Genomic DNA, 18,548 nt, shown 5'->3' on the forward strand with positions numbered 1-18,548 from the left:
ATCAGCACAGTTACTTCAGTAGTTCCACTGGTTGTGCAGTTCCATTTGGGTGGCAAAGCACAGGAAATTCTCTTGTACAGCCCTTCATGGGGAGGATGGCATCTGAGTTCTTTGTAAAGAAGGCAAGAAATATTAGCGTACTAATAAATATAATTCCACAAGATATACTCTAACAAACCACTAGGTGATAAATTGATACTTTGAGATTTTTGTTCTTCAATCCTTGGAAACCACTGTCTGTATTCAGAGCTAAAAATGGCTGTTCACTTCATCAGGTTTTATAAAAGTTCCTCCTGCTTTTCTAAGTAAATTATTTTTCAGTAGCCTGAAGCTACCAACCGTACCTGAAGAATTAATAATTGGGTTGGCACAGGTCAGCTCATATCCTGCCAATTCTGTCTCACACTGAGAACATGCACTAAGAATATAGTACTTGCAGATCTGATGGGGTTTTATTGTATTTGCTGATAGTGGTGATGGCAGTATCTTAAGTGTCTAGCAAAATGGAAGAGCACTGAAGAAAGATTCAACTAAAATACATGGGTAATCTACAAAAGAGCTGTGCCCCTGAGTGGTAATTTCCAGTGCTTCAGCAAACTGCCCTTGGATGTGGTCTGGTCTGTGGTATCTTCATTGAGGGAGTTTAATTTCTTCTTGTGAGAATGTGAAAAAGAAAATGAATTGATTTTAGCTACCTGAAAGAAGCTTGAAAAACAAAACAAAATAATAAAATCTGATGTTAATTCTGAGTTGTTATTTGGCCAGCATCAGTTTATCAGCGCATAGAACATCTGTTAGATTGTCTCTAACAGACTGAAATGTGAAGTGGTGTTCTGGTAAGCTTGATTCTGGCAGGGCAAAGACTGTGGTTTCTCTTTACCTGTCAGGGTTTATAAAGCTTTCCTGGAGAATGGATTTAGAAGTTTTAGGGATGTTCAGTTACTAGCACTGAACATTTTTTGACAGCTATTTGTTGAACTTTTATTTCCTGGTATGCAACTTAGGCTTGCCCAGGGTTCTGTGATGGAAGTCACCAAATAAACACACAGAAAAAAAGATGATTCCTGTTGCGCAGAGCTCACAGTAGCCTGACATTTCAATAATGCTAACTATAAGTACTTAACTGAAATTTTATATCCATTTCATAGCATGTATTTAAGCTTTAAGGAATATGTGTGAACACAAATTTAATTTGCATTGGAAATTAATATATTTTTAAGTGATAATTTTAATGAAGTGGAATATTTTGGAAGTGTCAGATGTGTTGAAGTAAGATATCACAGTTACTAATTTTAAGAAATAAATATTTTACAGACATTATTTTTAAGAGAACATAAGTCAAACTTTACTAGAAATATTCAATTACTTTTCATTTGTTGCATTCATCAGGAAAACTTGAGTATTTCTAATCATATTTAAGATCAAATTAAATATCCCATACATATTTTAGATGGATTTATTCACCACTTCCATCTGTACCCCATCCAAATAGAAATGATAGTTTTTTTTTTTTTTTTTTTTTGGCCTGAACTATTCTGACTCAATTTGGACATGTCATCCTAACCTTAGTGGTACTACCAGGATAGCTGTAGACAAAACAACCCTCCAGGAAAGATAAGCTAAAATGAACCTGGAATACATGAAAGCAGTGATTATATATAGTGATACATGCGAACAGTAGGTGGTGCTGTGCATTTAAATTAAGAATAACCTGCAGCTGCCCCCACCCAACCCCCCAGTGCTCATGGTTTGCTATGGTATAAACGCAGATGGAGCTTGAACCATGTCTGTATTTTTTTAGATCTGCCTGGATTCATGCTATTTCTGGTTTAAAAGTTCTTGTGAGAGTTGTCATCTTGTCCTGTAATTCTTTGTAGTGCAGTCAGGAGTAGAGCACATTGCTTGCTGCAGACAGAATGAGTCATTTCCAATGTGACATAGCTCTTCTGGAGGAGAAACCTCCTGGTTATATTTGTTATGTTTCAAAGCCTGAGGGGTAATTAAGGCATATAGAGCTACCTTCAGTGAAACATCTCACATCTTCAGTGGGTTTTGCTTTGGCCATTGCTGTGTGGTAATTCACTGTGCCTTGAACATACGCATCTGTTTCCTCTTAACAGCAGGCCTGCTGAAGGGGCAGCAAAACACACAGAGGCTGTGTAATGCTTCTGGGAAGGTTTTGGACCTCTCTCCTTTAAACAAATTCAACCCATGCTCTAGCTGTGCGCTGTCATCTTAGGGTAGCTCCTCCTCAGGCTGCTACAGATGTCTGTGCAGATGAGGGTGTGAACTCTGTGTGTCAAGATGAAGCAGAATTGTAGTATCTCTGATGGGAGAAATCTGATAAGTAGCAAATTACAGCAAATGACTGTGTTCTTGTGAATATATCAAAGTGAACACTGAGTCATACAAAGTATAAATAAACAGGTCATTTAAACCACCCAAAGGAACGGCTAAAATTTATGCTAAAGCACAGAATGCCATAAAGCTTTTGAGATTTCTCCCTCTGTAATAATTTCTATTATGAAGTTTCTTTTCTAAGTAGTTATAACTCCACTGGCATACAAGAGGTTGAAATGGAAAATCATACATCCAAAAAAAAAAAAGAAGTATACATGCAGTGTACGAAAAACATTACATGTGAAAAGTCTGTTTGTGAAACTTGTTAAGCAAATTCCATGACCTACTGAATTGAACTGCACTGAGTAGCTAAGTCAGTGAATTTCCTGATTGTTTGTTATTACAAATGATGAGTCAGAGACTGATATTTCATTCAAGAAAGTGTCTGCTAATTCAAGTCTGCCTGTAGTGATTCTGTGTAAGCTGAGCACTACAAAAATATCACTACTGAGTGCATGTGGAGTGATTCCTTTTCTGTTTGTTGTGGTTTAACTTGTCAGATTGGTAAGTACTGCACAGCCCTTCACTCATTCCCCTCTCCCCTCCATTGGAACGGGGAAGAGAATAAAAAGAAAGTAGAACTCATGGGATGAGAAAAATTATAGTAATGATAATAATATATATATATTTACTCAACAAGTGATGCACAGAGCAATTGCTCATCACCCACTGACTGATGCCCAGAGGATCCCTGAGCAATGGCTGTCCACATGGCCATCTTCCCACCATTTTCAACTTTTCTCACATTATGTCATATGGTATAGAATATCCTTTTGGCCATTTTAGGTCAGCTGTCCCAGTTCTGCCCCCTCCCCGCTCTTTCTGTCCACTTAGCCCCTCTCACTGGCAGGACAGTACAAGAAGCTGAGAAACTGAAACTTCCTTGGCTCTCTCTGTACAGCACTGCTCAGCAACAACTAAATCATCGGTGTGTTATCAACACTGTTTTTCTCCTAAAGGCAAAACACACCATCATACCAGACACCATGAAGAAAGTAAACTCTGTCCCAGCTGAAACCAGAACACTATTTCACTGGGGGAAGAGGAACTCTATTCTTAGAAATTAGTGGCACCAAAGACAATTACTACAGTAACTCTTTGAATATCTTCTTAAATATTTGTCCACTAAAGCTAACCACAATATTTATTTTGCAGTTAAATTAACATACGTAAGGAATGACTTTACTGACAACTTGTTTGTCAGTGGGAACTGAATGTGGAATATATGTATTCAGAAAATTTAGAGAGCTTCACTAGAGAAAGATTGACATTGTTTCAGTTAAAATAAAAAAGAAAGAAAGAAAAAAGAAAAGCAGTTGTCATATATTGTGCTTAAATTGTGTAACATATGGATTTTTGTGTTGTTTTTTTTTGTATTTTGGACAAAATAAATGCATATTAATAAAATACTGATCAAACAGCATTCTTTTAAGATAAATGAAGAAAGCGTGTGGTATTTCTTAATATTTTTGTGGCCTTCTAATATATGTTGAATATCAAAAACATTTTTATATAACTGTTTTCAGTTATAACTAACTGAAAATATAAACTAACAGTTTGTTAAGTAGAATTAAAAAATTAGGACAAATTAAAATAAATACAACTTTTTTTTTTCTGTAGCTGCACATATCTGAAGTTTAATTTGGTATTTTTATATGAATAGATCAAACCCATAAAGTTTAGCATCCTGTACTTCCACAGTACATACCAATAGATCAGCATGGGTTAGAATTTCATCTCTTTTACATGATTTTTCATAAACATATGAATCATGAGAGCAGGTTTTCTGTTCTGTTTCATAGATTTACATGTCTTTTAATTGTCATTTAAGCTGGATTTAAAAAAAAAAAAAACAAAACAGATATTGTCTGAATGTGCTTTATATTAGTTCCAAGGTGAGTGTTACAGAAATCTGTATGCTACAAGGAAACATACTGAGTTGGCCAGTTCAAAGTTGTTCAGAATTCTGAGAAAGACTTCTTTTTAAGCTTCATATGCAAGTTTCATTTACTTCTTTTAGTGATGCCATTTTCATCATATGCTAGAGGTTTTTCAAAGTTAAATAGTTATTTAACTTTTCAAAAATCATCTTACACAGAATCAGTGATATATTTCATTAAAATTTCATAAAATGTTTGGAATGGCGTTGTGCTCACAGTATATGTCACTGAAGTTCACTGAAATTCTTCTGGAACAAAGTTGATGCATTCATTAACAGGGAAACCCAGCAACAGCTTGTACAGCTTTAAAAGTATGCCTGTCTAGACAGCAGATGAATGGAGAAGAATTTCATTCTGCATTGGCCTTGAGCAAACTCTATATGAAATAGCAAGTGCTCATATAAGCCAAGACTGCAGTGACGAGACAGCAGAGCTTAGCATCCTCATTCTAGATTATGTTTTATGTAATCATGATTTATTCACATGCTGCATATGAACATACATCTTATGTGTTGTGTACTTTGCAATAATACAGTATGCCTCATGGAAATCCAATAACAATATAAAATGAAAGCATGGAAAGAAATATCCTTACACAGGAATAAAAACAGTACTTTTCTATCACTCATTGTGCCATTGCAGGCAGGAAAAATAAATTTCAGGATAGAACCATAAATCTGAGCTCCAGTACACTCAGCAGCATTTGTGGTCCTGCTGCAGGCTGACAAGAACTGTGACAGGGCTCTTCTCTGATGTACTCCTTGTACTGGCTCTCTCAGTGTACACCAAAAGACTCAGCCCTTTGCAGAGAGGTCTCCCTCTCCCTCTAGGGAACTTTAGTCATCCTAAACATACTTGAAACATGGTAGAGGCAGTGGCAAACCACCACCATCCCATGCTGCCCAACAGTCACTGAGAGCCACGCATAACAGTCAGCCAAGGACTTTCTCTTTATCAGGGCAGGGGAACTCTTGCTGTAAAATTCCCTGTTTTCTATTAGATAATCAAACTTGCAATCAGAATGTGGCAAGAAGAGAACTAAATGCTTTTACTTGCAGTATTCATTGAAAATATGTTAAAAAAGCTTAACCCACACTAAAATAATTCAAATAAACCATGTAACTTGACATCTGTAGCAAGCTGAGAACAGAACACACAACATATATGAATAATAGCTTAGCTCATGTTCAGTAATTTGTTATCAGTTCCTAGAAAGCTAGGACACAGATCATATAAAGTTACTAATCTAAAAGCTTAAAAGTTTTTTTTTTTTTTAACTGATTCCTAGCATATTATAAGCAATATAAGACTGTCAATACATTGACTTTTGTGAGTTTGAGCTGAACTCTATCCAAAACATTTTCAAAAGAGAAATTCTGCTTAAGAGTTATTATGAATGAGAAAAAGATATATAGGGGATCTTGGGAGCATCAGAATATAGGGATGAGCCCTGGGAATCAGACAAGGATGATGTAAGCTATGTATTCCATAATTTTGGAGTGAACTTGATAGATAGCTCAAGGGAAAGGATTGAGAGCAGTTTGAAAAGCTGTTTTCATGGAGTGTCAGTGTAACCTCAATGGAGAAGGAAAACTAGACTGAACGGATAGCATGCAGCCAGCACTCAACCTGGAAAGGTTCACTTAACTCAGTGGGCACAAACTTTGGTGTTGTGCTAAGCATCAGCCCAAATGAGCTATGAGGTTAAGCAAATAAGAGCGATTATAAGGAGCTCAGAGCAACAGCTATCTCACTAGCCAGTCTCTGTCACTTGGATGTAGATTAAAGATTGAATAGCAGCAAGCATCAACTTAAGGTGCAAGCTTAATACAAAGCATGCATGTTTTCAACTCTGCTAATGCAACCTCGCAGCCTGAAGACAATGGCAGGAAAAAGGCTTTTAAAACTATAAAACAGTGCACACTTACTGGTGTTTAAATTCATTGTCCATTTGCGCAGCTAATATCAGAAGTCTGAAAATCATACAGGACCTGAAAACTCAAACAGAGGATAGCATACAGGGATGAGCCACGTGGAGCTGCTACTTTCCAGATTTTATCCGAGGGCTAAGTGACTGGTTTCTTCATGTATCCCAGCAGTGACTTAAGCCACTGAATGCCAACACTTCTTTAGTTAAACCTCATGTGAAAAAAACACTGATCTTCAGCCACATTTTCTACTATATCTCATTTGTTGGAAACTGGAAGAGTAAGCAACGATTGGTCAGCCAGTAACCATTTCCTAAAGTTTCTTTTTTTTTTTTTTTTTTTTTTGTACATTTGTTAAATTCATAAAGTCATTGAGAACAGACACAAAGAAAATACATTACTGGTAAATGGGAAAACAAACCATACGTGTGGTCTCTATCTTTATTAGTGGAATAAATAAAACTTCAAACAGATATGTAGTTACAGCCCTGATATGATAGATAAAAAATGAGAAATTGTTAAGATATAACTTTAGGGAGCAGTTAAAAAAAATCATTTTTCTTTTATTCTTCTCTCCAGACTAGAAAATTTTAATTATTACTTCTCAGTGTATTTCCTGGGTGGAAATTCAGGATACTGGTTTTGGTTAAGTTATCATATTCATTTGAATTCATATCAGATTGTTACTAAGTATTTTTTTATTTACCTTTATGAATATTTCCTTCTTTTTTTTGCAGGGAAAGCATATTGCTGCTCCAAAATATCGACATAATTATGCATTTTTAATGTAAAGCACAGAAAGCAGCTACTTTCTATACCACAGGTAAATCTACCTATAATGCTTCTCTGAAGACCCTCAGACACCTTAAAACCAATTGGCTTTTCTTCTGCCAGACCGCTTCTTCTCTTGCTGTTTTTAATAAACTTCCTAATTTTTTATTATTTTTTCAAGCTGGCAGGTAAAATGTGAATGGGAGCTCCCAGTCTCAAACCTCCCTAAGCTTTCTGTATTCCCAGCCTCCACAGAAAAGCAGAGGCAAGCTGGAAGGCTGCCTGGAAGAAGAAGAGGAGGGACTAAGAGTCAGGGCACTCAGGCTACAACAACTTGCCAGAAAAGTGCTTGCCAATTTCCCTTTCTCCCTGCAGTGAGAAAATTAGTTGGATAAAAGCCTTTCAGGCAACTAACAGGAAAGCTATTTTTTTTCCCTCTTTTGTGTGCCCAGTTTGGTATTTTTCTAGAAATCCCTCCTCTCCCTCCCCTCTTTTCACTAATTTTTAAAAATTATATTTATGCTAATTTGCAAAAATATCTACAAAAAGCATGGAAAAAGAAACAGATGGAGGAATAGTGTTGGAGACAAGACGGAAGGCTGAATAGCTTTGTACGGTTAGTTGGTTGCTTAATAACTCATATCACTTCATGGTATTACACAGTAGCTTCATCATACTGAGAGATCATAGAGATGGGCAGATGAAGTGCAGCACTGAGTTTCAGTGGCCTAGTGGAAAGAAAAAAATGCTCAGTATTAAAAAGAAACAGTTTAGAAGGACAGCCACATCATATAACATTTAGAATCCTTGTTCTACTGTGAGTAATTTTTTTTTCAATTGTATTGAGAGATTTAGTTGAATTTTTATTTGTAGGAAATTAACAGCATAAGAAGGAAAGAAGGTGTTCAGCAGCGGAGTACCTAAACAGTGTGAAGAAAGGAACTCCATTTTATCATCTGTAATTAGAGTTTGTTAAATGTATAGACTGCAGAACTCTACTGTGGTTTCTCTCAAAGCAAGGCCCTGAAGAGGTTTTGAGTAAATGTTTATAGTTCTCCATAAACTCAGAATGTGTAGTGTGGTTGCAGATACCTAGTTTGTTGCAGCAAGGCAACATTTTATGTTCATACTCTTTGAAGAAAGAGAGTAAGGACTCTGAATTACTTCAGTAGAGGTGTAAAAACTGAGTATCCTCCATGCTTTGTTAACTTCCATTACTGATTGTAAAAGGTGAGTCTGAACAACCAAATAGCATCTTCTTTTTTTTTTTTTTTTTTAATTATTTCCAAAGTATTGTTACTCTTTTGATATTTTCTTAAACCCACCACTCCCCCCTACCTCCACTGGAATCATGATTCTGGGAAACCTTCAGGTTTTCAAATTGGTTATTTTCTGGGAAAATATATTGCTAGTTTATACTGCTAGTTTTTAAATTACTTTTGGGCCCTGAAGTGTCAGATGGTCAATTGAAATAATAACCAAAATGTATCCTGAGGTTTGTTTTTCACTCTGAAAAAGAAATCTACGGAACTCCAAAGCCACGTTTTTTTTCATGAGTTTTATGACAAACTTGAGATTTTAGGAGAAAAGCTTGCATACCTGCAATTGCCCATACAGTTGTAACAAATACATAACTAAATTAGCAAAGAGAAAAAAACAAGCAATATGTCAGATTACACTGTCTGGTTGCAGCTGAGGGAATTTAAGATATGATTCCCAGTTTCTTTCAGAAGCATATTAACCTCTGTGCTAGTCACAGGCAGGAGGCTCAGGTAACAAGCAAAGTTTGCGTGTATCTATTAAACTGTGGAAGAGGGCACACCCACCCTGGGTGTGCTTGCTGAATTGTTGGCTCTTGCTGAGGTCTGGTCTGAACAGCGCTGGTCAGACAAGCATACCAGCACTACAGAAAGCTCGCAGATGATTCACTGCATGCTCTATATTTGCTGTGAAAAATGTTATGTTTCTAACTTGAACTATGTAGTAAACAAGGTATAAACATCACAGGGTAAAGAAACTTCCCAATGAATGTCAGCAGCAGTGCAAGCCAGTGGGGCCATACCTTCTTCTCCTTCCTCCTCAGCAATATCCAGGCAAGGTGCTGGAAGTGATGAGGTGGGTGCTAGGTGGTCAGGGAGGGCTAGGGCCAGACCCAGGGCCAAGGGAAAGGGGAGATTGTTTCTGTTAGCACTGGACTCAAGTTATGTTGGCAGGTGCCAGTTAAGGGAGCTGCAGAAGGAAAAAAATGAAGTAGTGGTGTTTCTCTGCCTCACACTTCAGCTTTGGCTGTGTACTGCATTTAGCCATGCACCCAGCAGCCATTGGTGTGACTGAGGGCCCTGTGGCAGCTTGGGAAATCTGCACAGTGATTAAGAATTGTTTATGAATTGTAAGGCAGATTTCTGCCCTTTCACTGGTTTTTAGCCTCTGCTGTCGGCTAAAACTGGTATAGACCTGTGAAATGCTGTCACAGATAAGGATTATTTTTGGTGTTAGAGTTCTGAAATAGCTATTTTCACCTGAGCATTTTACATAAAATAATGTGCTCCATAGGCTTTTTGATACTGCATATGCTCATCTGACTGTAAGAGTTGTGCTAGTGTACACCAGTTAAAGACCTTGACAAAGACATGTGGAAATACATAAGAACAAACTTTAGCCCTTGAGTCACCTCATGAGATTTTTGTCCATTACTGTTTTTTTTTATTATTTTTTTTTATTATTATTTATTTTTTTTTCCCCACTGACATGATATTTCTGTTTCTTGCTCGGACAAGTAAGACTATTTTAGGATAACAGCTGTTTAGGAGTGATAATTAAAGAGTAATAGCATTGATTTATGGGCATGATGTTAATCTTTCTCTCAGTTTTATGGGATAGTAATATTTTGAATTCTCAAAATAGCAGTTATCAGCATCCAGGAAGTAAGCTTAGCAATAGTTGTGTGGTTGTCTCAGGTACTGCCCTGTGAGTGGTCAGTGCTATCCAAACAGAGAGATTGAAATGTGTTCTTAGGGAAGGAGTAGGTCCATGAGGTTCTTCATTTTTGGCATCTGAAACCAAGAGAGTTGTCAGATTGGTGAAGCAGTTGCAAACATGTCATTTCTAAAACACTGCAAAGCCCCTTGTAAAGATGTGAGCTGAATTAAATAGCAGCGTATTTAGGAAGAGGTTTATTTTATTTTCATACTAAGAGTAATAGTGCCTATGAATCAGTATGTATGTCCTAGGGTATGAGAAGCAGACCAGGGCTGTTGTAGCATGTAGAGAATGTCCAATTGCACCCTCGCCAGTCTGCCTATGTCTCCAGATGTTGGAGCCTCCCAAAGGGATCGTATACCAGGAACAAGGACATGATTACAACAGCTTTGTGAGATAATATTAATTCATGTTCTATTGCATTGCAGACCTAATTAGTATCTCTCTTTCTCTGCATCTACTTTTTCCACGGGGTTCTTAAAATACACTCTCTTCTGGAAGAACCAAACCAAAACTTTAGTTCGGATGACTCATTAGAGAAGAGTCCTGGGAATGTGCTTGAATTATATTAGCAAATTGTTTCAACAAAATGGAGATTTTAAATGAGGCCATTTCCTAGTCTATGTGACATATAATTTAATTTGTCTTTGTTATATGATTGTTTAGAAAGCAAAGATGTACCTGTATATTTGTTCCCTGTGTAAACTTGCTTCTATTTGACTAAGAAATTCACCTGATTTGGGAGCTGTACCAATAAATCTGTAGTATTGGTAGATACCTATTCATAAAATGTGGAGATTTTGCTATAAGTTCTGGGAGAAAGTCAGTGTTGCAAAGTGATGTGTAAAATTATTCCTGTCTCAATGTTATTTTTGAGTCATATATCTCTGCCTTTTATGAACAGCAGGCATATTTGGAAAAATTATGTCTGAGTCATAAATCCCTGTTTGCCTGGGACATGACTAATAGGTGTCTTTAAGACAGTGAGATGATATTACTGTCTTAGCTTGCAATTTTTTTTTTTTTTTAACTTTAGAAGCACATAGAACAGATGAAGTTTAAACAGCACAATGACATTAAACTATGGTCTGTCAGAAAATTGTTACCTCCCTCCTTTTCTGGTCCATTGGTTCCATCCAGCAGATACTGTAATTTATGCAAGTCCCCCAATTTTTTATTTCAGTATTTAGCAAGCAGAGTCGGCATGGTTGCTTTCCAAATCCACAGGTTGTTGTGATCTGTGGGAGAAAAGGAGTGTTCAGGCTGCAGGGGAGGAGGAAGGGGATAGGCGTTCAGGCATTCCCTCGCACCGCCTCAGCCAAGACTGCAACTGAGGAAAACAGAAGTCTAATTAAATGAATAATAATGCAAGATTTTTGCACTGGTGCACCAGCAGGGCTTCTCTACTGTCTGTAGGCAGTCACTAATCCCTCATGAGTTGAGTAGTTATTTGTTGTAGGTGCAATAATAAAAAAAAAATCATAAGCAGGTTTCTGTTGTCCTCCTTGTCTATGGAAAAGACAGACCGTTTTAACAACAGGCCTAAAATATTAGTGTTTAATATTTGTGAATATTTATGCTAGTCTAAAGGCTACCAAGCATTGCTTATGAAGAGATCCTGAATTTTGCAGAAAAGTTTATTATTATTATAGTGGTAAGAACACCACCATGTCTGCATTCCCTTAGTAACTGCCTACTTATCATTATCATTGTTATTGTTATGCATTTATTCTTATGTTGTAGGTAAGACTGTGCACCCTGGCACAGCATTGTGAATGGTTGTTAAAAGCATATGCCTTTCAAGGCTGAAGGTTTTTCATGTGCATTTCTATGTACAAACACACAGAACATGACTTGGTACACTGATAAATGTTATATTTAACAAGAATGAACAATAAATATTTGGAGTTTCTTGAACCAATTGTTCAATTGCCCCAATTGTTGCTGGCACTGTTACCTTTACCTTGACAGTACAATCTGAAAATACAGTAAAATTTAGAAGTTTTTTTGTGAAATTTTGATTGAATTTACCTCTTTTTTTTTTTCAGTGTTTCTGCTATATCATTCATCCCATCATATCCCATGGCACTGTATTTACACAGCCTTTTGGTGGTCAATAATCTTAGAAGAAAATAACTGTGAGGAATAATGAATGTGGAATAATATAAAATACATAACTTACATGGAAAAAATAAAAAATTATTTAGAGATTCACAAGCCCTTCAGCAGCCATTACCATTTATTATAAGTAAAATCTTAGCTGTCCAAGTATTTAGAAATATACGCACCTTACTACTATCATAGAGTAAACTGATAAGATATATTTACTAAAGCATCAACAAATCGCAGTTTGTGCTGTTCAATCAGCTGTAATTAATTCTAGATGTTCCTCTGGGGGGACCGGTTCAAATGAGCTGATTATTCACAGTGATGAGAGTTGGATGTTTAAAATCGTATCCTTCTCTTACAGCCTGTAGGAATATGAAAGCAATTGGACATCAAATAAGGAAGTGAACTGTGTATTCAAATATGGCATAAAAGAGATTTTCTGCTTCTGGCAGAAAATTAATCAGAGGCTTTGTGTATTTTAAACTGTTTTTCCTTTTTTTTTTTTTTTTAGCTAGAAGCAGACGTTGCAAGATAATACTGTAGCACTCTGAAACATAGAAAGTGACATGTATGTAAAACTGTCTGACATTGACTGCATTTCAGATTTGACACATTAGCATCTACCTCCAGATGAAACTAGCTGGAGGTTATGTAGTTTAGTATCAGTTAGGAATTTATATTCTTTACATTAGAGGCTGACTTCATGAGCTTTGGGCTCTGTTTGGAGAAGGAATGGCATCATGAAATACCAAAAAGTATGCATTTAAAGACAAACAGCTGAAATGACAGCAGCTGTTGCCCCTAGGCTTATCAAGCTGAGCACTAAAAAGGATTATTTTACTCCTATACTATGGAGACCGTCACTTTCTGATGTAAACAACTAACATACAACATTTCTTCTTAAGCACTAATAATTGTAGGCAGCATTCCATAAATGAAAAAGAAATTGTGCTAATATATTTGTCAAACCATGAAGGCTGCAAGTAGTGACACTTCATGAAGAAGGTCAACAAATATATAAAATACTTTTAAATTTAGTGTTTCTAAATTTTTTTAATGGAAGAACATGAAGAATAACACTTGCAGGAAAACTGCAATGAAAGGAGTGGATTACTTCTTTTGTCTCCAAAATAGACAAAATAGAATTCCTGTGTTCCATCTGAAGTATTTTTTACCAAGTTCTGAATGGTATTACTTTAAAGAATGGAATCAAGTATACTCTCCATGTGCTTGAAGTGTTGATTTCCAGCTTCAGAGCCCTAGTTGCATTGGATATCCTTACTGAATGAATGATTTCATCAAATATTCATTACAATTTCCTAGGATGTATAACTTCAGTATAATTTCAGAGAGTTTTTCTGTATAAGTAATGTATTTTTTAATCATTCTGAGCTATTAATAGAATAATGTATCTTTGCAAAGGATCCCCTAGATTGTGTTTTTGAGGTTTTCGTACAGCAAATGGTCTACCACTATTTTATGCACTTGTGGCCGGTAATAGGACTTGACTAAGACAAGGACATAGAATTATTCAATGCTTGACACTCGCCTTCCATGGAAGGATAGTTTCCTATTTTAATAGAAATTGAACTCCTGGAGTGTGTTCAGATGTTCCTTTATGCTACTTTTAATCAAAGATATTTGAGTACAAATACCTTTAGAATCAATAATTTTATTTTTCATTAAAAAGATCAATTTTCCTTCAGAAAATGAATATCTCTGATCTCATCTCTGAAAACAAATTACCCTCTAGTTACCAAAGTGCTGTCAGATTATGGCCTCTGCTCATTACCAAACTGAGTTACAAACAAACTGGGTTACTGAGTGCCTGGATCACAAAGCACACTACCAAGATCCCAGGATGCTGAAATCCACATTTAGGAAGTTTGTTATTTTTATTGTATGTATAATTACAGAAAAATAATTAAAAAAAAAATAAAAAAAAAAGAAAATCAAAAATACAAGCCTGCAAATACTTAACCTGCAGACAGTTTCTGGATTTCTAATAACAATAGCCTTCAAGAGTGCTATAAAGCAATCTAATGAAAATTCAGAGTATGCCTTTTTGAAGTTCAAAATATGAAATCATAATATTGAGGAAAAGGGAGCAAATATTTAAATACGAATTTTTGAGATCAAGTGGAGACAGTAAACATCTTTGCAGAGAATTTAGAGGCATGGGGTTTTTTTGACGTATGATATATACACCATTGCCTCAGTGTCAGGTAAGGGAGAGAAAAAAAGGGAAAACACTCAATGTAAGTTAAAATATGGCCACGTATGTACTCTAGAGTAGGTGAAATGTCATAATATTTGTGAATACAGTAGTTGTCTGTAGGCAATATATGTGCAATATGCTTTTTTTGACAAAAGTTTATGTAGGACCAACCTGCTATAAAAAGTACAAAATTTTCAGCTTTATGTCATTAATCATCTTAGAATTACAAAGCCATAGAATATCCTGAGATGGAAGGGACCCAAAATGATCACTGAGTGTAACTTCTGGCTCCACACATGATCACCCCAATTTCAAAACCTATGTGTGAGAGCACTGTCCAAATGCTCCTTGAACTTCAGTACTTGGGGCCATGCCCACTGCCCTGGGCAGCCTGTTCTTGCCCACTGCCCTTGGTGAAGAACCTTTTCCTAACACTCACCCTGACCCTCCCCTGACATAGCTCCATGCCATTCCCTCCGGCCCTGTTGCTGTCCCCAGAGAGCAGAGCTCAGTGCTGCCCCTCCACTCCCTTCAGGCCTCCCCTGAGCCTCCTCTGCTCTGGGCTGAACAAACCCAGGTGGCTCAGCTGCTTCTCATACACATTGTCCTAGACTGCTCAGAATCTTTATAGCCCTCCTTTGGATGTTCTCTCATAGTTTCATGTCTTTCTTATATTGTGGTGCCCAAATCTGCATGCAGTGCTGGAGGTCAGGCTGCACAGCACAGACCAGAGCAGCACCATCCCCACTCTTGCCCAGCTGGCAGTTCTGGGCTTCATGCACCCCAGGCCATGGTCGGCCCTTTGGGCTGCCAGGGCACACTTCTTCCTCATACTCAATTTTTCATCAACCAGACGACCGGATCCCTTCCTGCAAGAGCATCAACTAACTTTCCTTCATCAAATGGATGAGTAAACTTGGCATAAAAGGAGATTAAGTTCATTAAATGTGACTTTCCTCTTGTGAATCTGTTTTGTCTGTGACCAATCCATATTGTCTCTCAGGGGTTTTTCAAAAACTCTCAGAATAATCTTAATAATTTTGCCAGAGACTTAAATGAGACTGACAGGCTTGTAATTACAAGACTCTTAACTTTTGAAACAATGTTTGCCAGCTTCCAGTCAAGTAGACTGTGATCTCTTCAGATTTTCATGTCTGTTGAAAAATAATTGAGAGGTCTCATGATGACATCAGACAGCTCTTTTATTACACAGAGATGAATCCCATCAGGCCCCAATGACTTACATGCATCCAGCTGGAGCAGCCAATCCCACTACTGGGATTTTACTGATACTCAGTCATGGTCCTCCAGCTCAGGGCTCCAGGGGCTCTAGAGCCCATCTACAGTGTTGAAGGTAGAAGAAAAGAAACCATTAAATGTCTCTGCTTTGTTTGTTACTTTCCTATTTACCAAGTAGCATACCAGTCTTGGTTTATTTCTGATCCTCTGTTTTCTGTTAACATATTTTAAAAAGCCCTTTTTCTTTTTCCCCACAGTAGTGGTCAGCTTTAACTCTAACTGTGCTTTGGCTGCATGAATTTTCTCTCTACAGTGGTGAATAGCATCCCCGCAGCCCTTTGCCCCTCACCTAACCTCACTTCCTGTGGCCGTACCCTTTATTTTACCACCTAAACTCTAGAAGAAGGTCCCCGCTCAGGTGACATGGATGATTAAGGGCCTGGAGCATCTCCTGTATGAGGAAAGGCTGAGAGACCTGGGATTCTTCAGCCTGGAGGAGAGAACACTGAGGGGAGATCTCATCACTATTTATAATTATCTAAAGTGCAATAGTCAAATGGATGGGCAAGACTCTTTTCAGTGGTACACAGTGATAGAACAAGGGGCAATGGGGAAAATCTGGAACACAGGAAGTTCCATACAAACACAAGGAAGAACTTTTTTACTGTGAGAGTGACGAAACACTGGAATAGGCTGCCCAGAGAGGTTGTAGAGTCTCCTCTGGAGATATTCAAGATCTGTCTGGACGCCTACCAGAGCAACCTACTGTAGTGAATCTGCTTTACTAGGGGATAAAGTGCCTGGCACTGATGGAAATCAGTTCCTTCAAAAGCAGTTTCCCAGGGAACTTTACTGACTAGTTCCTTGAGCAGCCTGAAGTCTACCCACATCCAATGATGAAGTTTTGGTGGTAGTTTTTCTTCTATCACCAAAGATTTTAAACTCGTCTACTTTATGGTCACAATGGAGAAGACAGACACCAATTTCTACATCACGCACAAGACCTTCTCTGTTCACAAGCAACAAATCTGGAAAAAATACCTTTCCTAGTCAGCTCCCTCAGTATCTGTACCAGGAAGATACCAACTTCATAAGGGCACAGACATATAATGGTAATATAAAAAGCAGGAGAGAAATGAGCATTATTATCAGAATTTTGTTTTTCCTGCTATGTAAAATTATCATCTTGAGACTCATAAATATAATATGAGACTAGTAAAAAAAGATAGTAATACTTCTATTTTTACAGCAATTTTACTGATTCCAATAATCCTTAAATTCAAAGAAAAAAATTGAGATTTTTTGTTTTAATTAAAGTAAATCTTTGAAGTTATGTAAGTATACTAAATTATATTTTTCATGTTTTTCTGTCTGGATTTTCCTTAAAATTTGAGCAGAGCTTTACAGTTCTAATTTTTGAACTAGTTTTGTTATATGATAAAATTTCAGTTGATGAATTTGCATATCACTTCCACTTACCAAATCAGCTTAAATTAACTTGAATTTAGGAAGAACAGGAAATTCTATCATTATTTATTGTAACAATAGAAGAAACCAAATATGTTGTTTTAGTGCGGATTCAATTCTGAAACTGACTCCTGTAGAGATTATAGTCTGAAACAAGAGTGCATTTATTCTGCAGTGATTTCAGCTGAATACAAGTGGACATGCATTCTCTCCAACTTAAGTTAGTGTTATTTTATTTGTTGATGGCCAGGCCTTCTAAATCTGCAGTCATTTTCATTCCACAGGTTTTCTTTATCTTCATTCAAATGCTATCGTAATGCATTTACCTCACATCTCTAGCCAGCAATGGCACATTGATATTTCTAAAATATTTCTGCAATTTCTGGAATAGAAAAGTTCACCACTCAAGTGCATTTTTTCTTTCTTTCTTTCTTTCTTTCTGAGAAATATGTGTCTTTTCATATTCCTTAGAAAGTGGCAGTGAGTACAGAGGAAGAAATTTTGTTAGAAGTATTTTTCTGGTGACAGTTTTGATAGTTTGAAGAGGCACTGAGCTATTCAAATGCTTATCCAGATAAAAAGCTTTTGAAATCCTTCTCCATTAGATTTATGTCTAATTTTACTATTTGTATATCCATTTATGCCTATTTACTACATGTTTACAGGCTTATTTGTATCCATAATAGCTTCTTTATGGCTCCCTTTTCTGAAGTTAAATAAAAGTTTCTCTTGAGAGTAATAAAACAAAACCAAGAGGCTGCTCAAGAACTACTGTATTTCTCCTGTCTTAGAAATAAAGGATAGCTGATTGATATATAGCCCCTAGTGAGCCTGTATATGCATCTTGGTCAAGATGTTTAGTAGAAACTAACCTCTTTTTTGTAGAGAGACATAATTCTTGATTCTTCAACTGCCTCTGGCAAGAGCATCTTCCATTATCATCAGTGTATTTATGAAAAATGTTATTTGCCTTTATGGAGATGGTTTTGGTCATCCAAGCCTTAGTAGGCTTTTGTACTTTAATTGTCCAGATTCACTGAAATATCACTTAAGCTCCCCACATCATCATGGTTTCACTGATTAAACACATATTTTACTGGAAGGATGTAGTTAATTACAGTTAATTATTTTCACCAGAATTTTGTCAACATCAGATTTTATTAAAATACAAAGAATATCTTGACAGTTTTATCTTAGATGTCTTTTCATTTCATTGGAATATTTTACTTGCGTGCTTAGAAGAATTAGAAAACATGAAAATTGAGAGGTAAGGCAACTGAAGACAGGACATTGTGCTTTGGATATAGCAGTAATGTATAAACAGTTCTAAGAAAATTAGTGCATTACCAGATACAGCTTATGTTCTATGTTATATTGCAGTTGGTGGGATTGTGTGGGTATATACAAAGTAAATAGTCTTTAAAAGATCACATCAGAATGCGCTCCATTCTGTTCTACACACTTACTATTATTTTATGATAGAAGTTCAGTCAGAAT

Source organism: Numida meleagris, chromosome 2, assembly GCF_002078875.1.
Source record: "Numida meleagris isolate 19003 breed g44 Domestic line chromosome 2, NumMel1.0, whole genome shotgun sequence".
NCBI lineage: Eukaryota > Metazoa > Chordata > Aves > Galliformes > Numididae > Numida > Numida meleagris.